Below are 13,515 nucleotides of genomic sequence, written 5' to 3' on the forward strand. Positions count from 1 at the left end.
TTTCAACCTGTAATGAATTCATGGATCTTAGCATTAAGCATCAATGACTGTAAACATAAGGAAAAAAAAAAAAAGACAACCAGACATTATGCCTTTGATATAATCTTGCCAAAAAATTGAACTAGAATCTGACCAAGCCTCTAGATCCAAATTCCATTTTACAGGGACAGAGGAATATTTTATAATACTTTTTACAATATTCTTTTGTTGTTAATCTTTACCCAATGATATTTTTCCATTGATTTTTTTTTTAGATAGAGTGGAAGGGAGGGAGAGAGAGAGAGAAATAAACATCAATATGAGAGAGACACATTGATTGGCTGCCTCCCACATGACCCCAACTAAAGCCGGAGATCGAACATGCAACCCAGGTACATACCCTTGACTGGGAATGGAACCTGCGAACCTTCTGACCAGGGCTAGGGGAATATTTTATTTTCAAAATATTTTTTTCTTTATTGATTTTAGAGAGAGGAAGGGAGAGGGAGACATAGAAACATCGATGAGAGAGAACATCAATTGGCGGCCTCTGCATACCCCCCACTGGGGATTGTGCCCTGACTGGGAACCAAACCGGCGATCTCTTGGTGCATGGGTCAACACTCAACCCGTGAGCCACACTGGCCAGGCTAGAGAAATATTTTAAATGATGCCATGGAAACAAAAATGAAAAAAATAATAAAATAAAAAATAAACGACGTCATGGAGATGCAGTTATCAAAATCTGACTGTGGGGACACTATACAGACAGTAGCTCAGTTTCTTCAACAAATATATTTCAAGAGTGAAAGATATTTAAGGGGAAACCTATAATTTAAAAGACAGTTAAGAGACATAACTAATAGTAATGTACTGATTTTAAGTCCTAATTAAAAAATCTAAAAAAGAATAAAATACTTTGTTGAGACAATAAGAAAAAATTATAAAGTTTAGGAATTACTGTTAATTTTCTAAAGCCAAATAATATGTAGCTATGTTAAAAAGACAGACACAGAGAGAGTCCTTACCTTTTAAATGCATACAGAAATATTCATGGATGGAATGATGTCTGGGGCTTAAAATAAAGGCCACACTTTGATTCAGTGAAAAGTCACACTTTCTGACTCTACAACTTCTGAGCTCCTGTATTTCCCCTCTAAATTCTTTTTTAAAACTAGTCAGTTATTTTCTGAGTTCACTGAGCTTATTTTTTTGCCCTTGCAATATCTAACAAAAATCAGATATCTACAATCAACCCATACTACCAATGTTCTGCCTCACAACTTCCTTGCTAAGTCTTTAAGTCTGCCAAATTACTGAAGAAAATGGTTTTACCAAATGCTTCACCATTGCACAACACAGTGACCATTTTCCATTCTATAGCAATTTCTTTGCCTGATCTTCAGACCAATGCCACACATTTTAGGCTTTTGTTACAATACTTTCCATATCTGGTAGAGAATTTGTCAATTATTGCTGCGGTTAGATATTATAGGGAAGATAGCCCCAAACTCCAATTATGGTAAGCATTTATTTTTCTCATTTATGTGTCTGCAGGTTGGTTGAGGTGGCTCTGCTTCACCTAAGGCCTCAGGTTGGATTCAGTTCTTGTTCATGTGTTGCACTTATTCTGGGACTTGGACTAAAGGGGAAGCAGCTACCTGGTCAATGTCCTTTTTATGCTAATTATAGGAGTGCAAGAACCAAGCCAAGCTGTACAAACAGATTTAAGGTCTCATGTTTTAACCACTCACATTTTGCTGGTTAAGGCAAATCACACAGCCAAGTTCAAAGTCAGTACAATAGGGAAATATATGTTACCCCCAAGGAAATAGGACTGAATATTTGCTAAATAATAATTTATTACAGTGATAAAAAAACAATATGTCCCTATGGAGCTTACATTCTAGTAAAAAGGATACACATTTAAAGAACTCAGAAATAGGGATAGTGTGGTCTGAAAGGATATTCTTGCACATGTAAGCAAATTTATATATAAAGATGTCTTACGCAGCACATTTGTAATAATGAAACATGAACAACCTAAATGTTCATCAATCATAGCTAATATTGCATGTCAACTAAATAGGCTAGTGGGGTTCTTTACTTATTTTGATAAATTTGATACATTTATATGGTATGAATTTTATAAAGAATGTAGTAAGTCCATATGTATTATCATAAAAAGGTGGAACTGAGTAATAGTTTTGGAATATCTCTTCTAAAAAAATATATGCCAATATAATCCTTTATTTTTATTTGCACAAAAGAGATTATCCTGTAAAACACTCTTTAAATTGTATGTTGGGAATTCATTCCACATCAGAACTTACAAACCTACTGTATTCTTTAAGTGGCTATATTGAATGCCATTATAAATATGGATCATAATTTACTGAATGCTCCCCTTTTTATGGCAATGGGATATTTCCAAGTGTCATATCTATGCATTTTTACAGTAATAAACATTCCTATACCTGTATCTTGGCATAATTTTGCAAGAATAATCTACCAGATATTACAAAGTATTATAAAGCTATTTGAAAGCCTCAAACTAAAATAGCATGGTATTCGGATGATAAAAGCTCAGATCAGGGAATCAAAACAAAGAATATAAAAATATATCTATATCTGTCTATAACTATTTCATATATCTATATATCATGATATGAATTTACACAGTCATTCAGAGGATGTCATTCAGAGCGCAATGTGCTCTGGTGGCCAACAAGAATGTGTCAAAGCTGTAGTTCCTCCTGGAGGATCATCATATGCATGGAGCAGGAAACCAACACCTCTGACAAGAAGTTGCAGCTAATTAAGGAATATTGGGAGAAAGTGGAGTTGGAACTGAGATCCATCTGCAACATGTCCTGGAATTGCTGGATAAGTACAGTAAACCCTGGCTTTTGTAGACTTTGATTTAATGGACTTTGGATTTAACAGACAAAATTTATGGTCCATATGTCATATGTGAAAATGAACATTGTTAATTTTTAAATGCTTTTTACCAAGATTTGCTTATGATTAAATAAACAGGTTATTTTTATTTTTTTTATCCTCACCCGAGGACATTTTTCCATTTTTTGTTCAGATAGAGTGGGAGGGAGAGAGAGGAAGAGAGAGAGAGAGAAACATCGATGTGAAAGGGACACATCGAGTGGCTGCCACCCACACGACCAACCAGGGCCGGGGACAAACTGCAACCGAGGTACGTGCCCTTAGCGGGAACCGAACCCGGGTCTCTCTGGACCGCAGGCGGACGCTCTAACCGCTGAGCCAAACTGGCCAGGGCAAACAGGTTATTTTTTGTTATTAATTCAGTTATTTTATTTTTTCTAAATATGTTTTTATTGATTTTTTAGAGAGAGAGGAAGGGAAAGAGAGAGAGAAATATCGATGTGAGAGAGAAACATGAAATCGGCCATCTCCTGCATGTCCCCTACTGGGGATCGAGCCAGCAACCCAGGCACATGCCCTGACCAGGAATCAAACCTGAACCTCTCAGTCCATGGGATAACACTTAATCCACTGAGCCACACAGGCTGGGATAATTCACTGTCATTTTAAACACATTTTAGTGAATAGGCTATCTAGTCCTCCCTCGCCACTTTGTGCTTCAACTTTCATGGCTTTACTCTACTGTGGTTTTTTCAAATATATTCATTAAAAAGTTTATTGAGACAGTGAAAATGATACAGCAGGCACTCGGTTGTCTGAGTCAATTACACAACCCTGTATTACAATTAAAATTAAAATGACTATACATATGGACTGTAGGCCTATGTATGCGAGCACCCCCACAAATCCTTCAACACCAGGTGCAACTGCTCGACCACTCCGTGTGTGTGGGTAATAACTTTTTTCCAAAACTATTGGGTGTGGTGAAACCAAGGCAGTTAGAGCATGCTGATCACTGATTGGCTATCCTATCCTCTTCCTATCCTGGCCACTGATTGGCTCAGCCTCATGCAAGTTCATTTCTCTCATACGCGCTTCTACATCGGTACGCATGGGAAGCATCTTTGCTCTTGTAAGAGTTTATGATTTCTGAGAACTTTTACCTAAGCTACACAATGACTCCTAAACATGCTTCTTCTTCTAAGCCTTCTGACAATGAAACTAAGTGCTGGAGGAAGATGCTTACCACCCAGGAAAAGGTGAAACTCTTGGATATGATCAAAGATGGCAAGAAAATCATGGAGGTTTTCTGCCATTATGGCTTGAATTAGTCTACCCTTTGCTCCATCCGTAAAGATGAAAAGAGCATCCATGCAACAGCAATTGTCTCAACAAGGAAGCAAAGCACGTCGTGACAAGTTGTAATAAGTTCATAGTGAAAACAGAGTCTGCCCTAGCCCTTTGGATCAGTGACAGCCACAAGAAAAATATTCCTTTGGATTTGCTGGTCATCCAGGAGAAGGCAGGCAGCTCTATCAGTGCTTTATGGTGGATGAACCTCAACCAGGACCCTCTTCTGCAATGTTCATGGATTTCACGGCAAGCAAGTATTGGTTCGAGAAATTCCAGAAGAGGTATCATCTGAAGAGTGTTGTTCTCCATGGAGAAGCTGCCTCTGCTGACCAGCCTGCAGCAGAGGACTACGTGAACAACACATTTCAGAAGATCCTTGAGGGCGAGTATCATCCAGAACAGTTCAATATGGACGAAACAGGACTGTTCTGGAAAAGAATGCCTTCCCGCCCTGGTCTGTCTGGCTCAGCAGTTAGAGCGTCAGCCTGCAGTCCAGAGAGACCCAGGTTTGGTTCCTGCTAAGGGAACGTACCTCAGTTGCAGTTTGTCCCTGGCCCTGGTTGGTCGTGCGGGAGGCAGCCACTCGATGTGTCCCTTTCACATCGATGTTTCTCTCTCTCTCTTCCTCTCTCTCCCTCCTACTCTATCTGAACAAAAAATTGAAAAATGTCCTCAGGTGAGGATAAAAAATAAAATTAAAATAAAAAGAATACCTTCCCAGATATTCATTTTCAAGGGTGAGGCCAAGGTCTGTGGCTTCAAGGCATATAAGGATCGCATGACTATCGTTATGTGTGGAAATGCTGAGGAATTTTTGCTCAAGCCTGCCCTTATCTACAAGGCCAAGAACTCTAGGGCCCTAAAAAATAAAAACAAGAACCTGCTGCCAGTGCATAGGAGGCACAATGACAAGGGCTGGATCACAAAGCAGCTGTCATTGGACTGGTTCCACCAGTGCTTCATCCCCCAAGTCAAGCTGTATTTCACAAAGAAGAGACTCGAGTTTAATGTCGTTCTCCTCATGGACAGTGCTGGAGTTCATGTGCAAGACCTATCCTAGGATGGTGTGCAGATTGAGTTCCTTCTTCCCAAGACCACTTCGCTGATCCACCCCATGGATCAAGGCATTATTCATGCATTCAAGGCCCTCTACACTGGTGGCAGTATACCATCGCAACCTGTCTGAAGAACATCTAGGCCACATTGAAGGACATAAAGATGGAGACCTTGAAGGCCAGCTGGAAGATGTTGTGGCCTGAAATTGTCCACAACTACAGAGGATTCATCCCAGAGGATATAAGCAACTTGGCAGTAGATAAGGCAGTTAGGCGAGCCTGGATGTTGGAAGGAGAAGGTTTCGCGGATATGACCCGTGATGACATGGATGAGCTGCTGAAGACACATTCGGATTCCTTAACTGATGAGGATCTGGTGGAGATGACTAAGTCTGGAAGTGAGAAGGAAGAGCAGCCAAATGTTCCTGGGGGTCAGGAAGAGGAAGCTGGCCTTACACTTGAGCATCTCTCGCAAGTCGTGAGAACTATTAAGCTAGTGTAGGACATGATTGGCAAATGGGACCCACAAATGATGTGTACATTGCGGTTCCAGAATGCACTTGATGAAGCGATAGAACCCTACAAAAGCTCCTTACACATATGAAAAGACAGTGCCAGCAGCTGCCTATCACAACATTCTTCAGCCGTGCACCCAGACACCCACTGCCTATTCCTAGTGCTCCTTCAGCAGAAGACATCGCACCTGCTGAAGATACTGCACCACCTGAAAACTCCTACTGAGGTTGTGCCTTCAGAGGAGCAGTAACCTTGCTCTTCTTTGCTGTGCAGTACACCTCTTCATCTTCATCTTCATCTTCATCTTCACCGCTTCATCATTGAACAAGTTGCACTATTTTCATAAGTTAGTGGTTGTGTGTAAGAACTGTGAGTGTGTGTAATTAAATGTACAATAACAATAATGATATTTGTAACATGTAATATGTCTTATGAGAACTTTTCTGTGAGATTAAACTTTCCATACATACTTAGTTTTAATTACACAAATGTGTCTACATAAGTAAAAACAGGTAAACTAAGTTGTCATTTTTTTTAACATACACATTTGGAAAACCTACTTTATTATACAACAGACTTTTGGCTTTACTGGACACCCCCTCACCAGAATTAGTCTGTTACATCGAGGTTTTACTATATTTAGTAGCCAACACAACTAATCCAGATAGTAAGATCTTCTATCTAAAAATGGAGATTCTTTCCAGTACCTTACTGAAGTTGCATGTGGTGACCAAAAACAAGAGATAGATAATTCCCAAGGAGCATACCAAGAGGCTTTTCATATAAGAAAGAAGGAGATGCCCTGGCTGGTTTGGCTCAGTGGTTGGAGCATCGGCCTGCAGACCAGAGTCCTGGGTTCAGTTCCCACTAGGGGCATGTACCAAAAAGAAAGAAAGAAAGAAAGAAAGAAAGAAAGAAAGAAAGAAAGAAAGAAAGAAAGAAAGAAAGAAAGAAAGAAAGAAAGAAAGAAAGAAAGAAAGAAAGAAAGAAAGAAAGAAAGAAAGAAAGAAAGAGAGAGATATAGCCCACACACCCAATTCTTCTGGGGTTGGCTCTTAACTTTTCTGTATCTTACTATGATATCCTTAATAACCCTGATCTTGGCTGCCCACTGGCTAAAACGGCTTTTGATGAGGCCATTGAAGAACTCGATATACTGAATGAAGACTCATACAAATGCAACACTCTCATCATGCAGTTGCTTAGGGACAACTTCACATTATGGACATCAGTGCAGGAGAAGAATGTGATGTAGCAGAAGGGGCAGAAAACTAACTGCAGACAGAGTGTCATTCTTCTTCCCTCCAGAAACCTTTGAACACATCTCCATTCCTTATTCCATTTGGATTTCCTAGCAGGGGTGGGGAATGTCCAGCCCGCAGGCCACATAAGGTCCAAGAAATCAATACCAGCTCACACCACACACCTCACCAAATTAGCCTGACCAAATAGAGCAGGCTAATTTTTAAGTTGATAATTTTGTATGGCCTGCGAATGATGTTATAAATATCCAAATGGTCCTTGGCAGAAAAAAGGTTCCCCACCCCTGTTAGAGCAAAGAAACCCATTCATGTCTATGGTCTTTTTACACTGCAGCTTTTTACACTCCATTCCTTGTTTGTCTTGGCCTTCCTGGTGTGCATTTACTGCTGTAGAAAATTATTAATAACTTCATTTCACATAAACATAAGAAACTTCCAAACACTTACATAGAGGACTATAAACGTATCTGGCATTTAAGTAATATAAAACAATTCTGAAGATGACTGTGTTTTGTATTACTGTGAGGATATAAAAATGTAGTTAATTACAACTTAAAGAGTGTTTTACATAACTTAATTTCTACATTCCCTCCCTTACTCTTCTTTGGGGGTTTCCTTTCAGTAAGCAATGTTCCCTTGTTCTTAATGTATTCCTTTTTGGTAGGAATCCAGAAGTATTACATTGAATGGGAAAGCATTTGACATTTCTGGGCTGGGGGTGGGAAGTGTCACAAATTGAAATGCCTCCTGTGTCAGATATGATGGAGATCTTGTGTATATGTGACAACAGGGAGTTTCCTTATTCACTTTTGATTTGCTGCTGTTTGAGTTGATAATTTCCCTTCCTAATAAAAATTCATTTACACCTCCAAAAACAGAATACTGTACGTAACTGCATTTTCTCTTTTTCCTTCTTAAATTATTTTTAAAGCAAATGGATAAAATATTATGTATGCTATGTGTTGTTGGGCCCATACCATATAGAAATATAGTATACATGTAATATATTTGCCAGTAATAGTACAAAGGAGGTAGGTGGGACTAAAGCTATAATGGGCTAAGGATATAACCACAGATGCAGATGTAAAGCAATAATTAGAAGAATGTATTGTTGTGTTTGCAACACTGATTGATATTGTGTATAATAATTACAATGATGCATTTTTGGTTTGTAACATTGATATAGTATGTATAAAGCAAAATACATAAATAATACACAAAAGGGGGAAAGGGATTAGAGCTATGTAGGAGAAACACACACACACACACACATATCACAAGAATTGAGCTAGCATAAATCTGAAGCTAATTTTGATTAAGTTAAGATGTATGTAGTAAAACCCAGAGCAGCCACTGGAAAGAAAATCCAAGAAGTATAGTGAAAAAATCATTACTGCGGTTAAAATGCTACATTAGAAAACATTCACTTAATGCAAAAGAGAGTAGTAAACACACAAAAAGACAACAGACATACAGAAAACAAAAAATAAAATGGCAGACATAAATCCATATCAGTAATAATATTAAAGGTGAATGAATTAAACAATCTAACTGAAAGGCTAATGTTAACATGAAAGGATCATGTTAAAAAAACATGATCAGCCCTGGACGGTTTGGCTCAGCGGTTAGAGCGTCAGCCCACGGTCCAGAGAGACCCGGGTTCGGTTCCCGCTAAGGGCCCGTACCTTGGTTGCAGTTTGTCCCCGGCCCTGGTCGGTTGTGCGGGTGGCAGCCACTCAATGTGTTCCTTTCACATCGATGTTTCTCTCTCTCTCTCTGTTCCTCTCTCTCCCTCCCACTCTACCTGAACAAAAAATGGAAAAATGTCCTCTGGTGAGGAAAAAACAAAAACAAAAAAACATGATCAAAGTACATGTTGTCTACAGGGTATGTACTTTTAGATTCAAAGACACAAATAGATTGAAAGGACAAAATAAACTTTAAAACAAAAATATGTTACTATAGCCCTGGCCGGTTTGGCTCAGTGGTTGGAGCGTCAGCCTGCGGTCCGGAGAGACCCGGGTTCGGTTCCCGCTAAGGGCACGGACTTCGGTTGCAGTTTGTCCCCGGCCCTGGTTGGTCGTGCGGGTGGCAGCCACTCGATGTGTCCCTTCACGTCGATGTTTCTCTCTCTCTCTCTCTCTTCCTCTCTCTCCCTCCCACTCTATCTGTACAAAAAAGTGGGAAAATATCCTCGGGTGAGGATTAAAAAATATATATATATGTTACTATAGAAAAAAAAGAGGAATACTTTTTTTTTTAAATATGTTTTTTATTGAATTTTTAGAGACATAGAAACATCAATGAGGGAGAACATCAATCAGCTGCCTCCTGCACACACCCCCACTGGGGATTTGGCCCACAACCTGGGCATGTGCCCTGACCAGGAATTGAACCAGCAACCTCTTGATGCATGGGTCGATGCTCAACCACTGAGCCACACCAGCCGGGCAGAGAGATACTTTTTTTTTTTTATCCTCACCTGAGGTCATTTTTCCATTTTTTGTTCAGATTGAGTGGGAGAGGGAGAGAGAGGAAGAGAGAGAGAGAGAAATATCGACATGAAAGGGACATATCGAGTGGCTGCCACCCACACAACCAACCAGGGTCAGGGACAAACTGCAACCGAGGTATGCACCCTTAGTGGAAACCGAACTCGGGTCTCTCTGGACTGCAGGCCGACGCTCTAACCGCTGAGCCAAACCGACCAGGGCAAGAAGGATACTTTTTAATGATAAAAAAAAAAAAAAGGGCCCTGGCCAGTTTTTCTCAGTGGTTAGAGCATCAGTCCACAGACTGAAGTCATGGGTTTGATTCAGGTCACAGGCATGTACCTCAGTTGCGGTTCAGTCCCCAGCCCTGGTCATGCAGAAGGCAACCAATGAATGTGTTTCTCTCACATCACTGTTTCTCTCTCTCTCTCCCTCTCTGTCTGAAAATAGATGGAAAAATATCCTTGCATGAGGATTTTAAAAAATAAAATAAAATAAAAAAGTAATATATAACAATAATAAACCTGCATGCATCTAATAACAAAACACCAAAGTACATGTAACAAAGACAGGATTTCTTTCCAACTTTCAAGGAACAGGTACTTTCCATCTTATTATCAAAAATTATTGGATATAGATTAAAAGTTGAAAATGCTACCATTCATTCCTTCAGGCAAACATATCAATGCACAAATATGATAAAGATAAAAAAGAAAATCATATGATAAACTCAAAAACAACCTCTGATTTTTTACAAGATATTATTTTACATGTCTCTATGAGATTAAGGAAACTGCCTTATTTTCTTCATTGTTGCTCAAAATCCAGAGCATCATGTTCAGTGGTGTTTTAACCAGTTTCATATATTTGTCAATTATGTTATTTTCTGCAATCATTTTCTTTTTTTGATAGATATGTAATTATTGCCATTTTATTATCCACATTTTAATCCTTTTTTTTTTTTCTTAAAGAAGACCCCTTAACATTTCATGTAATGCTGGTTTGGTGGTGATGAACTCCTTTAGCTTTTTCTTGTCTGGAAAGCTGTTTATATTCATAGACTAAATGATAGCTTTGCTGGGTAGAGTAATATTGGTTGTAGGTCCTTGCTTTTCATTACTTTGAATATTTCTTCTTCTTCTTTGTTTTTTTTTTTGTTTGGTTTTTTTTTTGCATTTATCTTCAGATAGAGAGGAAGGGAGAAAGGGAGGGAGAGAGACAGAGACACATGGAGTGGTCGCCACCCACATGACCCCAACTGGGGTCAGGGACAAATTGCAACCAAGGTATGTGCCCCCAGCAGGAACCGAACCCGGGACTCTCTGGTCTGTGGGCTGACACTCTAACCACTGAGTCAAACTGGTCAGGGCACTTTGAATATTTCTTGCCAATCTCTCTGACCTGCAAAGTTTCTGTTGAGAAATCATCTAATAGTCTTTTCTTTTTATTTTTTTTATCCTCACCCAAGGACATTCTTCCATTTATCTTTAGACATATTAGGAGAAAGGGAGAGAGGGAGAAACAGAGACAGAGAGAGAGAGAAGCATCAATGTGAGAGAGACACACCACTGGTTACCTCCCATGTAACCCTGACCAGGGCCGAGGATGAACTGCAACTAATGTAGGTGACCTCGGCCAGAATCAAATGCAGGTCTCATTGGTCCGTGGGCCGACGCTCCAACTGCTGAGCCAAACTGGCCAGGGCTTTTTTTGTTTTTGTTTTTAAATCCTCACCAGAGGATATTTTTCCATTTATCTTCAAACAGAATGGGAAGGGGGGAGGGGAGAGAGCGAGAGAGAGACATCGATGTGAGAGAGACATCGATGTGAGAGAGACACATTGATTGGGTCCCTCCCATACAACTCCGACCAGGGCTGGGGACCAAACTGAAACTGAGGTCCGTGCCCTTGACTGGAATCAAACCCAAGATTCTTTGGTCCATGGGCTGGTGTTCTAAATGCTGAGCCAAACCAGCCAGGGCAATCATCTGACAGTTTTATGGGAGCTCCTTTGTAGCTAACTCACTGCTTTTTTCTTGCTACTTTTAAGATTCTTTGTCTTTAACCTTTTTCATTTTATGATGTGTCTTGGTGTGGGCCTCTTTTGGTTCATCTTCTTTGAGGCTCTCTGCATTTCCTGGGCTTCAATGTTTACTTTCTTCACCAGGTTAGGAAAATTTTCTGTCATTATTTTTTCAAATAAGTTTTCAATTCCTTGCTCTCTCTCTCTTCTTCCAGCACCTCCCATGATGTGAATGTTGGTAACTTGAAGTTGTCCAAAAGGCTTCTTAAACTATCCTATTTTTTTTTTTTTTTGCTGTCCTGATTAGATATTTTTTGCTTCCTTATATTCCAAATCGCTGATTTGATTCTCAGCTTCATTTTCTGTACTGCAGATTCCCTGTAAATTATTCATTTCAGTTAGTTAGTCTATCCTTCATTTCTGACTAGTTCTTTCTTATGGTTTTCATGTCCTTTTTTATGCTGTTGAATTTTTTATTCAGCATCCCTGTAACCATTGAACTTTCTTATAACCATTGTTTTGAACTCTGTATCTGCTAATTTGCTTGATTCCATTTCATTTAGTTCTTTTGTGGTTTTTTCACTTGGGACCTGTTTCTTTGTCTCATTTTGGCTGCTTCCCTGTGTTTGATTCAATGTATTAGGTAGTGGTACTACATCCCCTGGGATTGATAGAGTGGCCTAATGTAGTAGGTGTCCTGTAGGGTCCAGTGGCACAACCTCCTTGTTCACCTGAACTGGGCACTCCAGGTTTGTCCTCCTCCCCCATGTGGGCTAGGTACACCCTCCTGTTATAGTTGAGACTTGATCACAGTTGGCATCTCAATGGGAGGAATTTACCCCCAGGCCAATTGACTGTGAGAACCAAGGCCACCGTACAGGATCAGCTGTGCAGGGGCTCCCCACCCCACAGAGCAGGACTTACTTCAGTAGAGCTCTGGTGCCCACTGAGTCTATCCCTTGAACATGTCACTTGTGGAGGTGGTTGGGTGGTGCTTCAACATGGTTTGAAGCTGTCCACCAGGTACACTGTCCTCCTGGGAAGTAAAGGCCAAGGTCAGCCGCTGCCTGTGGTCTGCCCAGGGCCTCCCAGCATGAGCTACAAAGGGATCTGCAGATGGCTGCTACTTGTGCTGGGCTTGGAAGTGCTCAGGAGGGGCCAAGCTACAAACCAAGATGGTCTATGCCAGTGCCGGACCTGGGGCTACTTACCGAGAGTTGCGAGGCACACTGAGGCCAGATGCTGCTCGTTTGAGAGATTTTAGGAAAGTCTGAAGCACGAGCCAAGACAAGCCATTAGTATGGAAAGGCCCCTGGAAACAGCTTGGGTGGGCCCACAGCTGGGTGGGGCGGGGGGGTCTCAGAAAATCACCAGGGTGGAGCTAACAGCCGTACCCAGGTTAATGGAGACTCAGATACGGTGCCTGCCTGCTGGCTCTGTGGGAAAAGGGGTCAGGAAAGGAACAATGGCCTCTGTCAGCACTTCTGTCTGGGAGAAAGCTGCCCCTCTAGCTCTCACCCTAACACCAGACAATCCAGTTCCTCCCTGTATGTCCCTAGTACCTTTCAAGCTGCTGTCAGAGTGTGGAGCTCAGAGTGAGTGAGTCAGAGTAAGTCCTAAGTCCATGTGTGAGCCCTTTAAGAGGACATGTCTGGAACTCCAGCTGCCCCCTGTCTCACTCAGCCACAATCCCTGCTGGTTTTTACAGCCAGACGTTATGTGGACTTCTCTTCTTGGCACTAGGATCCTGGGCTGGGGTGCCTGGGTCCCCTTGCTTCTCAGGGGGGATGTCTGCAGCCGAGATATCTCTCCCGATTTTTATCCACCATGTGGGACTAGCTCATTCTGCATCTCTGATCCTCCTACTAGTCTTGATGTGGCTTCTTTATATCCTTAGTTGTAGGACTTCTGTTCAGCTAGATCCCAGGTGGTTC

The 13,515-nt window shown here is 40.9% G+C and overlaps 1 pseudogene; it reads left to right on the forward strand.

Moving 5' to 3' along the window:
• Nucleotides 1-2,712: 2,712 nt before the first annotated feature.
• Nucleotides 2,713-7,079, forward strand: LOC118642144 (annotated as a pseudogene).
• Nucleotides 7,080-13,515: the final 6,436 nt, after the last annotated feature.

Source organism: Molossus molossus, unplaced genomic scaffold (genome assembly GCF_014108415.1).
Source record: "Molossus molossus isolate mMolMol1 unplaced genomic scaffold, mMolMol1.p scaffold_m16_p_3, whole genome shotgun sequence".
Classification (NCBI taxonomy): domain Eukaryota; kingdom Metazoa; phylum Chordata; class Mammalia; order Chiroptera; family Molossidae; genus Molossus; species Molossus molossus.